Here is a 14,817-nt window from a genome sequence, read left to right as displayed (position 1 = left end):
GGGTTTTTTTTAAATTTTATTTATTTTAATGAAGAGTAAAAGACTAGACCAAGTTCCTTACATTCCATAGCCTGCTGGTTTGAGATTCCCCCCATCAAAAGTCACTCCAGGTTCTCATGTTGCCATGAGGAAAGTACATCCTGCATCTCCATCTTCCAAACTGCTACCACTGAAGGGATTTGATGATTTATCATCCAACCATTGACATCCCTCCTTGCAAGTCTCCCTTATCACTTTTATCCCTGTATCACTTAGATCCCAGCTACAGCCCTGAAATCAACTAGGTAGAGGTTTCAGCATCAACAGTGTGAAATACAGCAACAGATTTGATGGAATAAAGCTGCTCCCAGTGATTAGAGAATCCCAGAATGGTTTGGGTTGGAAGGGACCTTAGAGATCATCTTGTTCCAACCCCATCATGGGCAGGGGCACCATCCATTATACACCATCCCTTTTTAATTGTCCAATCTCTTTTACAACGCCAATTATCAGCAGACATATTTTCAAAAAATTTCTTCTCTACTAAGACCATGAATTCATAATTTATATTAAAGGACATTAATTTCTACAAAAGCAGTAAAAATAAGTCCTGTGTGGGAAATGGGTGTTCTTGCTGCACTGTTTTGTCAAGTTAAAAAATACACTGGCGTTCTGGTTTGCATTCATTCTGGCTCCATTCATCAGTAAAAAACCCAAATTTTAGTTTAAAAAAACCCAAACACTATGGAAGTGTGTGCAAGGAAGAGATTTCCTAGCCTAAATTACCAAATAATCCAACTGAGTATTTTTTCCTCCAAATTTCAGTCACATCTTTAGTCCAAGGACAACCTGTTCACCTCTAACACAAACCAATTGAAATGAACTTTGCTCAAAGACAGTCGTAAAACAGATTTGTTTAAGAAGGAAGGTTTCAACTTTTTTAGTACCATCCAGATGCTCCTAAATTTGCCAACTTCAGTGCATTGCTCCAGTAACTTAGGTAAATTAGTGAAGCCTTGGCAGCCATTCACAATTGCATCTGAGTTTGTTCTTCACAGTTTGTTAGATAGGAAAAATTAGTTAGGTAGGAAAAAACCCAGAAAGGGATTGGGCTTTCTCCAAGTACATAATTCAGTTTTAGAATTTACATTAACACTTAGCTAGGGGGATTTGAGCAGGAAAGATCCTCAATCCGTTAAATTCACCACAATATTTACATTCCTACCTTTCCCAATAATTAATGTTATGGAAATGATGGTTGCTCTTTAAGGAAAACATCCCACTAGCAGGATGGGGGGTTAAGTAAGTCTAATAAACATTCCAGAGTGAGTACATGATTGCCTTGTCCTCGCATTCGTCCTTCCTGACTCCTCTAAAAGACAACAGGAGACGGAACCTTCAGAAAGTCATCAAGACTTCAACGACTTCCCAAGTCACCTCAGAGCCTCTCGGAGGACACGTGTGCCTCCGCCTGTACCTGAAAAGCAGAGCACATCTCGGCATCACACAGGAAAGCAAATTATGTCCACATAATTATCCCTCCAGAACGCCTTGAACAACATATGGTATGGAAATGAAGCTGCCTGAAATGGATTAACTCGGCTGCGTGATGAGATCCACAGAAGGGAGCGTGAAAAAAAAACGTTTCAAAATGTATTCAGTGTAGGATCCCACAACTAGGCACATTCATCATCCAGATAAGGTAATGACACCAGGAAATGAGCTAAGTAAATCCAAGATTGAAGTTTCATTTTCTGAAGTGCATCTGTTTGGCTCGTATTCTCCTGAACTCATCATTCAGCCAACGCTGGGTCTCATCTCGGAAGCAAAAGATGCAAGAACATAAATCAAAACAGCTCCTCTGACGAGCAGCTGTGGCAAACGTGCTTTTAATTTGATTTTATAAATAAATTAACTGCATCCCAGCAGGTCCTTGCCACAGCCCTCCATGACATCTCCTTTCAGGTTGTCCTTTACTGCCAGGTTCAGGGTTTTTTTGGGTGGTGTTGCTACGGGAAGTTAAACCAGCTGGTTTTTCAGAAGAAAATGAGAAGCACTGGATTGAGCCAAAAAAAGTAACAGGAACAGCACGTTCCTGCAGAGGAGGTCACATCCTCCAACACTCCTTCCCTGTGATCATCTGGTCACTGCTTTCTGTGTTTGGGAATGAGGAAAGCCAAAAGTGAGGTGGGCTTACCATGGAGACAACCAGCCAACTGAAAACCTTTCTAGGGATGGCAAGTATTTTTCACACTTCATGTGCCAAGAGCACGAGCAGCTGGCCAAAACTCTGGCTGCACGTGACCATGGTGGGACTCTGACTTTGGATCAGGCTGGTAGAAATGTTGTTAACTTGTCCAAATGAGTCAAGTGGAGGTCCATCACACCAACCACCAGAAATCCTGTCAGGCTGAGACACCTACAAAGCATTCGACATCAAGGCGTGGGGAAATTTCCAAAGGAGAGCCTTCGTATTCTCCATGCCTAAGGACTCTGCTCACCAGTTCAGGTTTAAGGTGAACGACTCAGGCAGATAAATACTGGACCAAGACCAACCAGGTGTTAGGAAGTTTTAGTCCCATGAGTTCTGCTGGCAAACATTCACAGGAGCACAAATGAGAGGAAAAACCAAGCAAGACCCTGACACACAGAAGCTTTCAAAATTAACATATGGATACTTTACGATGCATTCAAATTGAATTTTGAATTGTCTCCACCAAAATTACACAAGTTGATGACTACTTCGTATGTCCCACGTGACTGCAAATGCTGATCAGGACTGATTTTGTCCAACTACAGCCTCCTCCATCCCCCTCCCCTGTCTCTCGACACCCCATTATGTCCCTGAGGTTTCCCTTCATTCCACACCACAACCAGAGCAAACGGAAGCACCGTTATAAACCAACACGAAGAATGATTCAATCAGATGAGCATCAAAGCCACCAAATGGCCCACCAGGGCATTGAAAATATGAATTAGGAGAAATATAAAGCAGAGAAGGTCAGTTAATGAGTTTACATAGAAATAGGATGAAGTGAGAATAGATACTTCATCTCCACTAATATGATGAAGAACTTCAAAGGGTTTTTTCAGATTCATCTTGAGCATGGCCACATCATTGGCTGGCTTTGCAAGAGGTGAACCAAGGGGAGCTCTCCAAGGGGTGTCCTGGTGTTATTTTGCAAAGAATTCCCCCATAACACAATGCCTCAACAGGAATTTTGTAAAAGGACAGGGAGAAACCACCTGCATCTACTAACTCTACTGCCATCTCTATTCTAGTGCTCCCTGCCATCAGCTGCAAGACCCCCTCCAGAAGCAGTTTTCCCTCCACTTTTTTCACCCAGAAAGCCAAAAAATCTACATCATAACGACCAACACTCTGGAAACTCATAAAGACACTTCAGAAGTACCCAACTTAAAATAATTTTTATCCTCACTCTTTCCAACACCAGCCACCTTCTGACACCGACCCCATACGTCACTGAAGCTTTGAGGCTTGGGGCAGCCTGACTCACTCATTCTGTTCCAAGACAGAAAGTGCTGGACCTCCAGGATTCCCTCCAGGATTGCAGGACGGACGAGAGGTTTTATTTGCAAGGGCAGCAATTTGCTTCTGACCCTTGCCATCCCCCTGCTCCTCCTTGCCAGGCTGCCAGATCATGTAGGCGCCAAGGGAACAGGCTGCACTTATTTCAGCCACGGGGCTGGAAGGCCTGGCCTGACGTGGGATCTGCCCACAGACACCGGATTCTTTACGCATTTTCTGCATGCACACCATAGGCAGTGCCAGAAATACCGGTCACGTGGGAAAACAGGAAAATATTTTATTCCTGGGCTAGGGAAGAAGCCATCGAGCTAAATGCGGCTTTGTTTAGGGGCAGGAGTGCCCCATCTCTGCAACAGGGGCAATTCAGGAATGCTGATAAGTCTGTTTTCCGTGCATAAATAACCTACGTTCAAGCACAACCGCTTTATCTCAGGGAAGGATAAAGCCCTCGGTGGCAAGGCCCCAATATTTGTCTACTCGCTTATCAAGCAGGAGCCTTATTACAAAGGCTAATTCAAGTGGAGATTAGATTTCCCGTATGGAGGAACGGACAATAACATCAGATATTCTTCAAACACCAGTAAATAAGATTAATGAAGTGCTGCTGCCATGGGCTTTCACCTCCACAATGCCTTAAAAAACAAAAAAATCCTCATCCTGGTAGCTCCAAGCAAATCTTTCCAAGGGTTTCATCATATTTCAGTCCGCAGACATCACCTCGCTTCAGTCGGCCAGCAGCAACTACAAATAGCCTGCAGGAAGCCACTGATTTCCTGAAAAGAGGGTTAACTGAGAATCATAGGAAACAGAGAAAATTAAAGCTGGGTCTAACATCTTGACTCAGCTGAGGAGGGAAAAAAATACAGCAGCAGCAGCACTGAGCATGTTCAGACACCTGAATCCATGCAAAATTTAATGAGACTCTTAAAAACCACAGACCTAACAAAGAATTACCTCCTTCAGCACATCGTACCCAGTCTAGGCAGCTTTCACATAAAACCACCTACCGGTGACCATCTAAAAATCTTAATTGGAAATAAACCCAACTCAGCGCTGAGATCCACCGAGCGCATCGCAAATTGCAATACTTTGCATTTAAGTGCTCTCAGCTAAAGGACTAACTCAAAAACCGAGCAGCAAAACAGAACTCGGCAACCAGTGAAGCTTCACGTGCTCAACAGTTGTGCTGACTGATCAGACACAGGCAAAAAATCAACTCAGGGCTCTGCGGGAAACAATCTGAAATAAAAATGTCAATACCAAACAAAGCAGGGAGCTTGGTTTTAAAATGTCCTAAATTGTGGCAAAATGTTGCACAACGCAAAGGAGTTCCGGAAAGCACAGAGTGAACACGTAGACAGCAGGTGAAAAAACGAGAAAAATTGCTGAAATGTAAGTATTGTAGCAGCCCTCCAAAACTGCAGGGACTGCAGGAGACAGATGCAGAACAAGGCGGTGATACGAAAACCATAACCCCACCCACGTGCTGCGGACACCGTCACACACACAGAACAACCGTAAGGACAGGAATGTGTACGTGAAACGGAAGCAAAAGACGAATCAGAGCAATCTGGTATTTAGAATGTCACTGTATAAATTAAAAGTTGAGGGGGATAAATCCCTCCTGAAAAAGAGAAGAGTTAAAGCTCCCTTTTCCAAGCCCTTATCCCAGCCAGCAGAGCAGCTTCCCTCTGATCTGAGAAAGGCAGTCTTGCCCTGCCCCAACCTGCCAGGACATTGCAGCAAAAGTCACTGTTTTACATGACTTTGTTGCTTTTCTCTTGTGTCCCAATAGATCCTCACTGCATTAACTTTGCGTTTTTAATCTATACTCTGAGGCTCTTCCTCATGTGGAACTCTAGACCACTATCAAGAGGTTGACTCCTCTGCCAGCTCAGGATGCTGATCTCCAGTTCCAACCCATTCAGGAATGAAAAAAAATAGGAAAACCACCACTTTTCATGATATTCCAAGACCCTCCTGCCACATATTTGAAAGGAACAGCCTCTAAATAGTTATACTTCCCTTTCATATTCTCTGCAGCTTTTCTCTCCCTTACATGACACCTACAGTGAGGAATATCCCACAGCCAAGGCTGTAGGTGTGCCAAGACCTACATCTCTCCTTGATAGACCCTACACATCCATCTCAAACAATAGAAGTGTTCACAACTTCACAAGAGACCTGGGACGGTAATTTGGGCACATGGCGATACAATAAAAAGGTAGGAAAAGCCTAAAAATACTATTTAACACTGTAAATAATTCATAAAATAATATTAGAAACCTACAAAACATTCGACAATGCACTTCAATTGGAAAAAAAATCCCTAAAAATAAGAGTATAGCTCATGAGGATATTCTCACATCAAACCACCAGTGACATCCTGCAGGCTCTCCTGGGTCCCGACGGCACGATCCTAAACTCCTGGTGGAGCAGCTCAAACTCTTTGCTCCAAAGGAAAAACAAAATTGGTCTTTCAAAGATTTAGAGCCAAGTTGATTGAACCAAAACCAAGGGAGAAGCATTTATATTGTCACTTTTACCAGGAGAACGAAGGAGAGGAGGGCAGGAGTCTCTGCTGCACCACAGCCCTGAGCAAGGAGCACCTCTACCTATGCCCTCAGGAAAAATAAAACTAAAAATTTCCTTCCTGGCTGAAGAATTTCCTAACTGCCACACTAAACCCCTGCAAATCAGCTCTACCCGAGAAACCAGAAGTGAACAAACTGTTCTGCTGATTGTGTCATTGACCTCAAAGGACCTTTCCCAGCCCATCCCCAGTAGGGCAGGACCCTCTGGACAGGCACATGCCTTGCTCAAAGCAGCAAGAAGAAACCCTTCTCACCCTCAGGATGAGTTCATCAAATTTGTCACCAATTCCCTTGAGATTTGGGAGCATCTCACCACCTTCTGTACTTCGAGAGATCCCAGGACCAGAAAAACAGCCCTTGCTCCAGGAAGGTCCTGGTTCAGCTCCGGTCTGGAAGCACGGGCTGCTCCTTTGATGGCCTGCCAGAAGTGGCCTCCAGTGAGGAAGCCCGGGATGAGTCACACCACCGGCAGAAGGAACTTGCCAGTCTGGATTGAAACGTTCAGATGAAACTATGGGATTTTTCTCCCTGCTCTGCCATCTCCCTTTGTGCACAGCAACTCCCAGTAATTGCACGCTGCCAGGCAGGCAGTCCGGCAAAGGGGAAGCAAAAATACCCGGCAGACACAGGGAGGGTCTGCCAACCATGGCCTTGTCCTAAAAACTGAGGCAGGAGGGTGTTAATGGACTGAGAGGATCATTTGGGAAGAGCACCATAAAAGCTTTTCTGGTTTTTTACTGACTTCCACAAATTCCAGTTGGCATTGGGGTTTATTGCTTTCCACACCTGCAGAGCTCTGAGCCCAGAGCTCGTACTGTGTCTGCAGCATATCTTCAAATACTGTGTCCTCTAATCTGAGTTATCTTATACATAAATCCAGGGAAAAAACTTTCAAACCCATGAGACAGCTCCAAGAAAAAGAAGTTTAGCCCTAGTGGCCTCTTCAACAGGGGATAAAACACGTACAAAACTGATCCATGTTACGTGTACAAACGGTACAGGTACAGGTAGTCTTCTTATGAAAACATAACATTCTGTGCATTAAAGACTTAAAATTAATTCCTTTTTCCCACAAAATCCATTTTACTCAACGATGGGGACAAGGTATTTCTTTGTTTCATTCACTACCTCAACCTACTGCAAGCCAAAAGCATATTAAAGAATAAAAGCAGTAGCAACATCTCCTCTGTCTTTTCTGCTCAATTTGGCAATTCTGGCAATAAAACTCCTAATTCAACATGTTCTTTACTTAAAATTGAAACTGCAGGACATCTGCTGTAGCTGCCGAGCTCACTGTGCACCAGAGCATTTCAAGTCTCACTCTGTGCCTCTTTAACGTTGGGGTTTGGTTTTTTTTATCTCTCCAGCCCAACCTCTAATTTAAAGGAAACTGTGCTGGATGCTCTAATTGACCCCGTTCTCTTCCTTCCCCAGTTTGTCTCTATAATTAGCCCTTCCCAGCGAAGGGAATCAGCAACAAGACCTTTCTGAGCCCCACCCTGCAGACCACAGCAACTGCCTTGTATTGTTTTTGCCCAGAAATCAACAGCTTTAGGACAACAAAAGGTTTAAAAATTGGAAAAAAAAAAAAAAAAAAGCAAGATCAAATGTGTATTGATAATTTTTCAGCACATTACGGTGAGTGAAGCAGGTAACCCAAAATTTCACCTGAATCCCTCAGCAGTACTTTGTAACATGAGCAAAATACTTGTTTTCCTCAAAAGAACACAGAGTTGCACAGCTGCCCACCCCAAATTCACCCGCCCAAGACTTCCCCTGGGGATCTCAATACATGCACCAAACACAGAGGATTCCGATCTCCACTAAGGCACCAGAAGGCCCCACACCTTGTTTCTTGAGGAATTAAAAGGCACGTTGAGAATGAGGAAAGGAAATGCATTAAAAAAATTTCTTATCAAAGAGCAAATGCCACCACAGAGATTTTACTTCCCTACTACAGTAGGTGGTGATTCCTACCAGGTGACTGGAGCTAGGGGTATTTTTAGGCATTTAGGGGAAAAAAAGGAAGCAACAAAAAACCCCACCACAACAGCACCAAAAAAACCCCTAAAGCCAAAACAACCCCCCCAAAACCCAGTTCAGGTCCACATTTCAGAGCTGCTGAGCACCAGGAATTGCAGGATGAAGCAGAAGATCCCAGCAATACCGGCAAAAAAACATGGGATGGTCTCAGGTCTAATATGGCCTAACCCAGGTCCTCAGTGCCAGCCCAGCAGCTTCTGTCTCAGTCTTCCCTAAAGGATGATACTCCAGCTAGCACAATCCAAAACTAAACCGGAGTTTCGGGCTTTGTTTTCTTCCATCCACTGTTGCTTCTCCCATCCCCAAGGTTCCAAGGACACCCATCTCAGCGGGCTGCTCCTGAAGAAGATGCCCACCAGGAGAAGCATCTCAAGGTCTCCTAACTCACTATTTTCCACTCAATTTTCCCACTTGACTTCGCAGCTTTTACAGTCATTTTGCACCCCACATTACATGGAGCCGCATTACATTAGAAACCAAACAGGCTGAATTTATGATCTTGGTGATTAATTTCCCAGACTGACATTCTCTTCAAATCCATCAATGCCATTAGGTAATTGAATTTTCCCAGCAGTCCAGAGTTCCAGCCTCCCAAAGCACACCAACACACATACTTGTGTAACAATCCGGAATTTCAACGTTTAGACATTTAGAAAATTAAACTGCAGCTGGCGGGAGTCTCGCTAATAATGGCAGCACCTGAACCTGTAACGATCCTTCACCTAAGGAAAATTGTTCAAGTTTTTTGAATACCTGTCCCCTTGCAGCCCCTGAAGAGCATACCTGAAAGGAAAGTATGTAGATTAATGCTCCCAAAACAGAAAAGAAAGTTGATCCAGTCCTACAAGAAGAGAAAAAAACCCCAACACCTTTCTCAGTGCAGAGGGTAGTCCATGCTCAGAGAAAAGACCTTCAAAATACACAAAAAACTGCACCCAAACCATTGCAAATCCATGTCTATAGGTTTTAATTTCCAATTATTTTTCTGAGATATTCTCTCGAGGATTCCACTTTTATTAAAAATAGACTCAACACAAGACCAAAGATCACAATGTCCCCACCACGCAGTCTGAACCACGAATATCAGACCGAGCTACTTTCAGACTGAGTTTTTAAACGAGTTTTACGTGCAATTGAAAAAGTTTCATGCAGGGCCACTCCTTAGACTGCAACAACCGCATAAAACATCTCATTTAGCTTTTGCTCCTCAGGTTTCACATCTTCCCCGACACAACAAAAATGAAAGCAGCCTTCAAGCAGCTGAGTTGCAGAGAAAAAACACAGGAGGAAACTCCTGATGTTGCTAAAACCCAGCCAGCAAACGCTGGGTGAGATTCACACCTTCCCTCTGTGGGAACAGGAAAATACTCAGGCAGGGATTTTTTTCCCTTGTTTCAGCAAAGACTTTTAGGTGGGAGAATGAATTCTCAGTCCCTCAGACATGGACCTTTGTGCTCATTTTTTCTCCTTACTCTATGTGCTGAAAGAGCTTTTTTTTGAATATATTTTTCTCCTCATATTTATTGTATTGTTCACCCCAGATGAATGGCAATGGCTCTGAAGGGGTATTTCAATCACATAAATGAAGAAACACAGCACAGGACAGCTGAACTCAGAAACAAAACATTGGAAGGAAGCAGCTCCCACCTGGAATTACAAAGAGACTGGAGCCTGGAACAATACACGAGTCCATGTCTTTTCCACAAAATTGGTGGGGCAAGGAACAGGCAACAGCAGCCATGTCATCTTTCTTGGCAAGTTATTCCTTAAAGATAGAAGAAGAAATATTGCTGCTAATGTTTATCAATGCTAATAAATTCCTTAATCAAATCCCTGTGGATTGCGGTGAGATCAGAGATGCATTTGGAGAAGGGAGCTACGCTTTGAAACAAGTGCTCTGACAAGTCAAAGTGCACTTGGCAACCCCTGGAGTCGAGCAAGGTTAAGCAGCGAGCAGCAAAAGGATTTGTGGGTTTATCCAATCCTCCCTGCAGACTCCTCAGTTGCTTTTGGTAAAGTTCATTCTCTTCATAGCTGAGGAAAACTCTTAAGATTCCTCATTATCTGCTGCAGGCACCTCAAACCTGACCTCTGCTCCACATTGTCCTCCTATCTCCTTGCCTACCTGCCAGGCACGGTGAAGCGCCTCCGGATAAGATTATCTGCGCCGATGGCCGCCCCAGCTCTCCTGACAGGGAGCGCCGGCGCCTGCCTGTGCAGGTTATTTGTGCCACAGTCTGGCTGGGAAGCAGGAAACCCAGAGTGTGCCCTCCTTGCTCAGCCAGACGCTTCGCTGCGCTCCGCAAACACGGGGCCTGAATCCCAAGGGAGGCGCCTGGGCCGCCGCATCCCTTGGCAGCAGGGCTGGATCTTTATTTTCGGATGAAAAGAAGCAAAAGAAACAGTGGCTCTGCTTTTAAGCATCTCTCCAAATCCCTTTGTTGAGCTGGAGTGGTTCAGCCATCCTTGCCACCACCAGCAGCAACAAATTCCACATAACGATGCCCCGTTTACGAAGCAATTGGTGGATTAAGGAGCAGAGACCGGCTCTCCTGCACTCGAAGAAACCCCCAGAAGGGGTATTTACCCACATACCCTCGCTCTTCCAAAAAACCCATTTATTTCAAAAAAATCGTTACAAATTGCTCAGCATTGTTTTCATCTAGCACAACGTTTCTAACGATCCACTGCGGTCCTTTTTTTTTTTTTTTTTTTGCCTAATGGGACCACATTCCTTAACAATTAAATCATTTACTAATTCCTCCCCGGGGAGCTGTCCTGTGCACCCAACAAGCACAAACCAACCTAACAGTTCATAGACAAGTGCCATAAAAGTTTAAATGGCAACATTTAGGAGAATTTTTATTTTGGTCTTCGTATTTACGTGAAGTATGAAAAGACAGTAGAGTTACGGAAGTCTACTAAAGTAAATATTTTCAGTTAACTTGTTTTAAGTTCATCCCTCAAAACCAACCACGTAGATGCTGAATACAATAAAAGAATTCTTGGCGGTTTATCAAAAACATTCGTAGTCTGGGCTGGTTTTAAAGCTCAGGTTTTCCAAAGATGGATCTATCTGGATTAAACGCTCCTCTTCCATCAATGCTCATCCATGATACACCATATCCAGGATCCTCAACCTTTTTAAAGGTCATGCTTTTCAAGAAATAGAAGACAGTCCAAAGACTGTCAGATTATCTGTGCATGATGGATAAAAGCCAAGACCTGGAACGGGCATCCGAAGAGTAACTCTAGGATTCAGGGTCATCTGGGGGATGCCAGAAGTGATTCAAGGTGAAGAGACCAGCAAATAAGACTCAAAAATTATATTGAAACCCACATATTTTGGCTATTTTTACATTTAAAGGGGGTAACCAAGGCATTTGTTTATTTTAAACTATATTTTTCCTTTACTACTTCATGCAGCATCCAAGCAGGACAGTCCCCTGCTCCGCTCCCCACTGCTCCTAACAGGGATTTGCAGTAACTCCTACGAGTCACAGGAATGGAAACCAAGATGATTTTTCCAAGAGAAGCTGAGCAGACGGTTGGAACCACCAAAACTACCAGGGTTGAAAGGGTCCAGTCCAGCCCTCCCCTCAAAGGGGATCACCTACACATAGAACCAGCCTATCCCTAGGGCCCTTAACACCAACAAGGATTTCACAAACTTCCTCCATGACCTGGAAGAGATCTTTAAAGGCACACTAGAACCCAACAGAGAGATGACAAGAGAGCACAGCAGAGCTATGCCTGCATCTTGTTTTAAGTCAGGCATGTAGCTGCAAAAAAAGCAACATAACTCTGTAGGTGTGCGAGACGAGAGCTTGGATGAGACACAGCTGGCTGAGCTCCCCCCGTGATGATCTCACATCAACAGAGAGAGGATCCAGCTAAGGAATATCAATATTCCTTGGGAGGATGGAGTGATGGATCTCAAAGGGTCCAAGCAAACTTCAAGCTTGAATCTGGGTGCTTAATGCAGAGACAGCACAAGTATCTATACCCAAACCTGGACACACTGTATGTCTGCCCAGGATAACTGGCTGCCTCAGCAGCCCCTGTATCTTCTTTGTTTTCCATGATGGCATCGACCCAGGCTCACTGCTGTCCTACCCTGAACATCCTCAGTGCACCATGGCCTTTCCACTCCTGAGCCCCATCTCCCTTGGCAAAAAAATCTGCCTGGCTGAAGACCTCGCTCTGTCTCTTCATGAGGCTCTTAGCAAAACTCTAAAGAAGGGCTGACAAAAAAACACCAACGGAGCCCAAAACTATGACCCATGGCTTTGTCTCACCACAGTCTGGCACCGTGTGAACAGCCAAAGGCATATGACAACACTGCATAAAGACATGTCTCATCCCTCTCCAAAGGGATGCCCATCCGTGCCTAATGAGAAACTGCAATGCAAGACATAACAGCAGAAAGTAATCACAAGAGTAACAATAATCATTAAATCACAGGTATTTATTTATTTTGTTTTGCCTAGAAAAACTCTGAGGAGTTTCCACCAAAACGCTGTGGAGCTGCTTGCCAGCTTCATGCTGATTATCAGCAAATGGACCCGGACTATCCCTGTTCCCCTCCCAAGACTGACTTCAGCCAGGCCAGATCCTCTTTCAACTGGAGCCTGTGAGCAGCTTAATGAACTCATGGAAAGGCAGTAGGACAGTAAACTCATGGAAAGGCAGCAGTTTAACAGGCTGCAAGGTGAAGATCACTGTGCTCTGCAAGCAGTAGATCACAGATAATCTCATTCTCCGCGGACACTTCCCACCCAATGCAGCTCAAACCACTTCCTTTCGCTTCTCCTCCTGCAGCCCACAGGTAGAAAACGACCAACATGAGACACCTAAAGCCACGAGGAACCCAATGTGACTTTGCAGACGATCCTGCTGGCAGCAGGATTTTGGACCAAGTGACCTCTTGCGTTCCCTTCTGAGCCAGGCGAGCCTACATTCCTCCATCAGAGGTAGCATTAAGATCATGGGGCTTTTGTTAGGAATAAAAAGCATTTGTGGCAAAGACATGGAACTCTCACCTCACCTATAAGATTTTTCCACAGGTACCTGTGAAAAAGCGATCCACAGATTCCTCCTCACAGACAGAACAACTCTAACACAAGGTCTAACAAAACTGTAACTCTTAATAATGGTTTAAAAACAGACACAAAAATTAGATCAACTCTAAAAATCCCTGTTCAATAGCCTTCCCTCCTGAATTTTCATATTTTCTGAGGTCAAGTGGTTTGTTGAGGTCCACTTTTAAAAGTTTAATTCCAAGACACAGAGGTTAAGACATCGACACAATCACAGGAGCGAGACGTACATGTCACCATGGTGTTCAACCTGTCAAATACAGCACAAGATTTAATATTAAAGAGTCACTCAAAGAAAACAAGGATTATTCCTATTTCCTGTTTTCATCCATTATCTGGCAAGAGTATCACATGTTTGGTTTCTATAGTCTCAACTCTGAACACCTGTGCCCTCACACGTATACCCAGAACTTACAGAAAAATTGGGCCTGTGTGAAAGAAAAATAAAATTCCACAAAAACCAATCTCAATTCCAATGATCCATAGACATCCCATCAGCAGCATTTTGTCCTTAAAATTCCATAAGAAACCCAAGCTTTGTGATAATTCCAGCCATCTAACCTGAAAACATGGCAGAGTATTTTTGCAGCATGAAGCCCAAAGAATTACCAAGCTTCTCCCCAGAGCAGGGAAGCACCCAGACACATCCCAAACCTCCGACGCTACTGCTTCTGTCCAAAGGAATGCTAGAGAAAGTCTCCAATTTGCAAACTTGAGCCGTGATCCTTTAAATATTTATGCTCATGTTTACTTTGTCGAGAGGGGAGAAATCCCGTTCACTCGAGAGGAAGTGAAGCAAACATTGGCATGCAGGACAAAGCCTGAGAAATTCAGATGCTCTTTTAAACCTCAACACAAAAAAATCATCACGTTCCAAAGCTGAAACCTGCACCCAGCCTGTCCCAGGGAGCCAGAGTCCAGGACCAGGCTGGGAGCTTCATCAACGACACAACAAACATGCCTTCAACCCCGCTGTTTCACGTGCAAGCAGGAACACAAATTCCCTTTTATTTACAAACCAAGAGGATGCAGGAATTTCTGAAATCAAGTTTGACCGGCTAAGATGCTTCCAGTGGTTCAACGACCTTGTTTGCTCCCTCATAAATGTACTTTTAAAGGAATTGAGTTCAAAAGTTGCACGGTTTAGAGGGAGAACTAGAATTGGGCAGAAAACAGCTGCACTACGCTCACCAAAACCAACCACCCTGAATGACTTTAGAAACTCTCCGGTCATGCTTGAATGACAGAATCCCAGACTGGTTTGGGCTAGACGGGACCTTAAAAGCTGATCTTGTTCCAATCCTGCCATGGGCAGGGACACCTTCCACTATCCCAGGTTGCTCCAAGCCCCATCCAACCTGGCCTGGAACACTTCCAGGGATAAGGCAGCCACAGCTGCTCTGGGCACCCTGTGCCAGGGCCTCAGCACCCTCTCAGACAACCATTTCTTCCCAATATCCCATCTAACCCTGTTCTCTGGCAGTGGGAAGCCATTCTCCCTGGTCCTGGCACTACAGTTCTTGATGAAGAGTCCCTCTCCAGCTTCCTTGTA

At 44.4% G+C, this 14,817-nt stretch overlaps 1 protein-coding gene across 13 annotated transcripts in view; it reads right to left on the bottom strand.

Annotated features, from left to right (window-relative positions):
• The window catches only part of MYO9A (myosin IXA), a 175,677-nt gene that overhangs the window by 158,169 nt on the left and 2,691 nt on the right, over positions 1-14,817 (bottom strand). Inside the window, exon 2 of one of the 13 annotated variants that reach the window (XM_039557913.1) lies at positions 9,814-9,931. The exons of the other annotated variants lie outside the window; for them this stretch is intronic. The gene's annotated coding sequence lies outside the window, so the exon portion shown is untranslated. The remainder of the gene's footprint in view (positions 1-9,813; positions 9,932-14,817) is intronic. 13 annotated transcript variants of the gene reach the window in all.

The sequence above is a fragment of the Corvus cornix genome, chromosome 10, assembly GCF_000738735.6.
Source record: "Corvus cornix cornix isolate S_Up_H32 chromosome 10, ASM73873v5, whole genome shotgun sequence".
NCBI classification, from domain to species: domain Eukaryota; kingdom Metazoa; phylum Chordata; class Aves; order Passeriformes; family Corvidae; genus Corvus; species Corvus cornix.
This window is presented reverse-complemented; position numbering and strand designations above follow the sequence as displayed.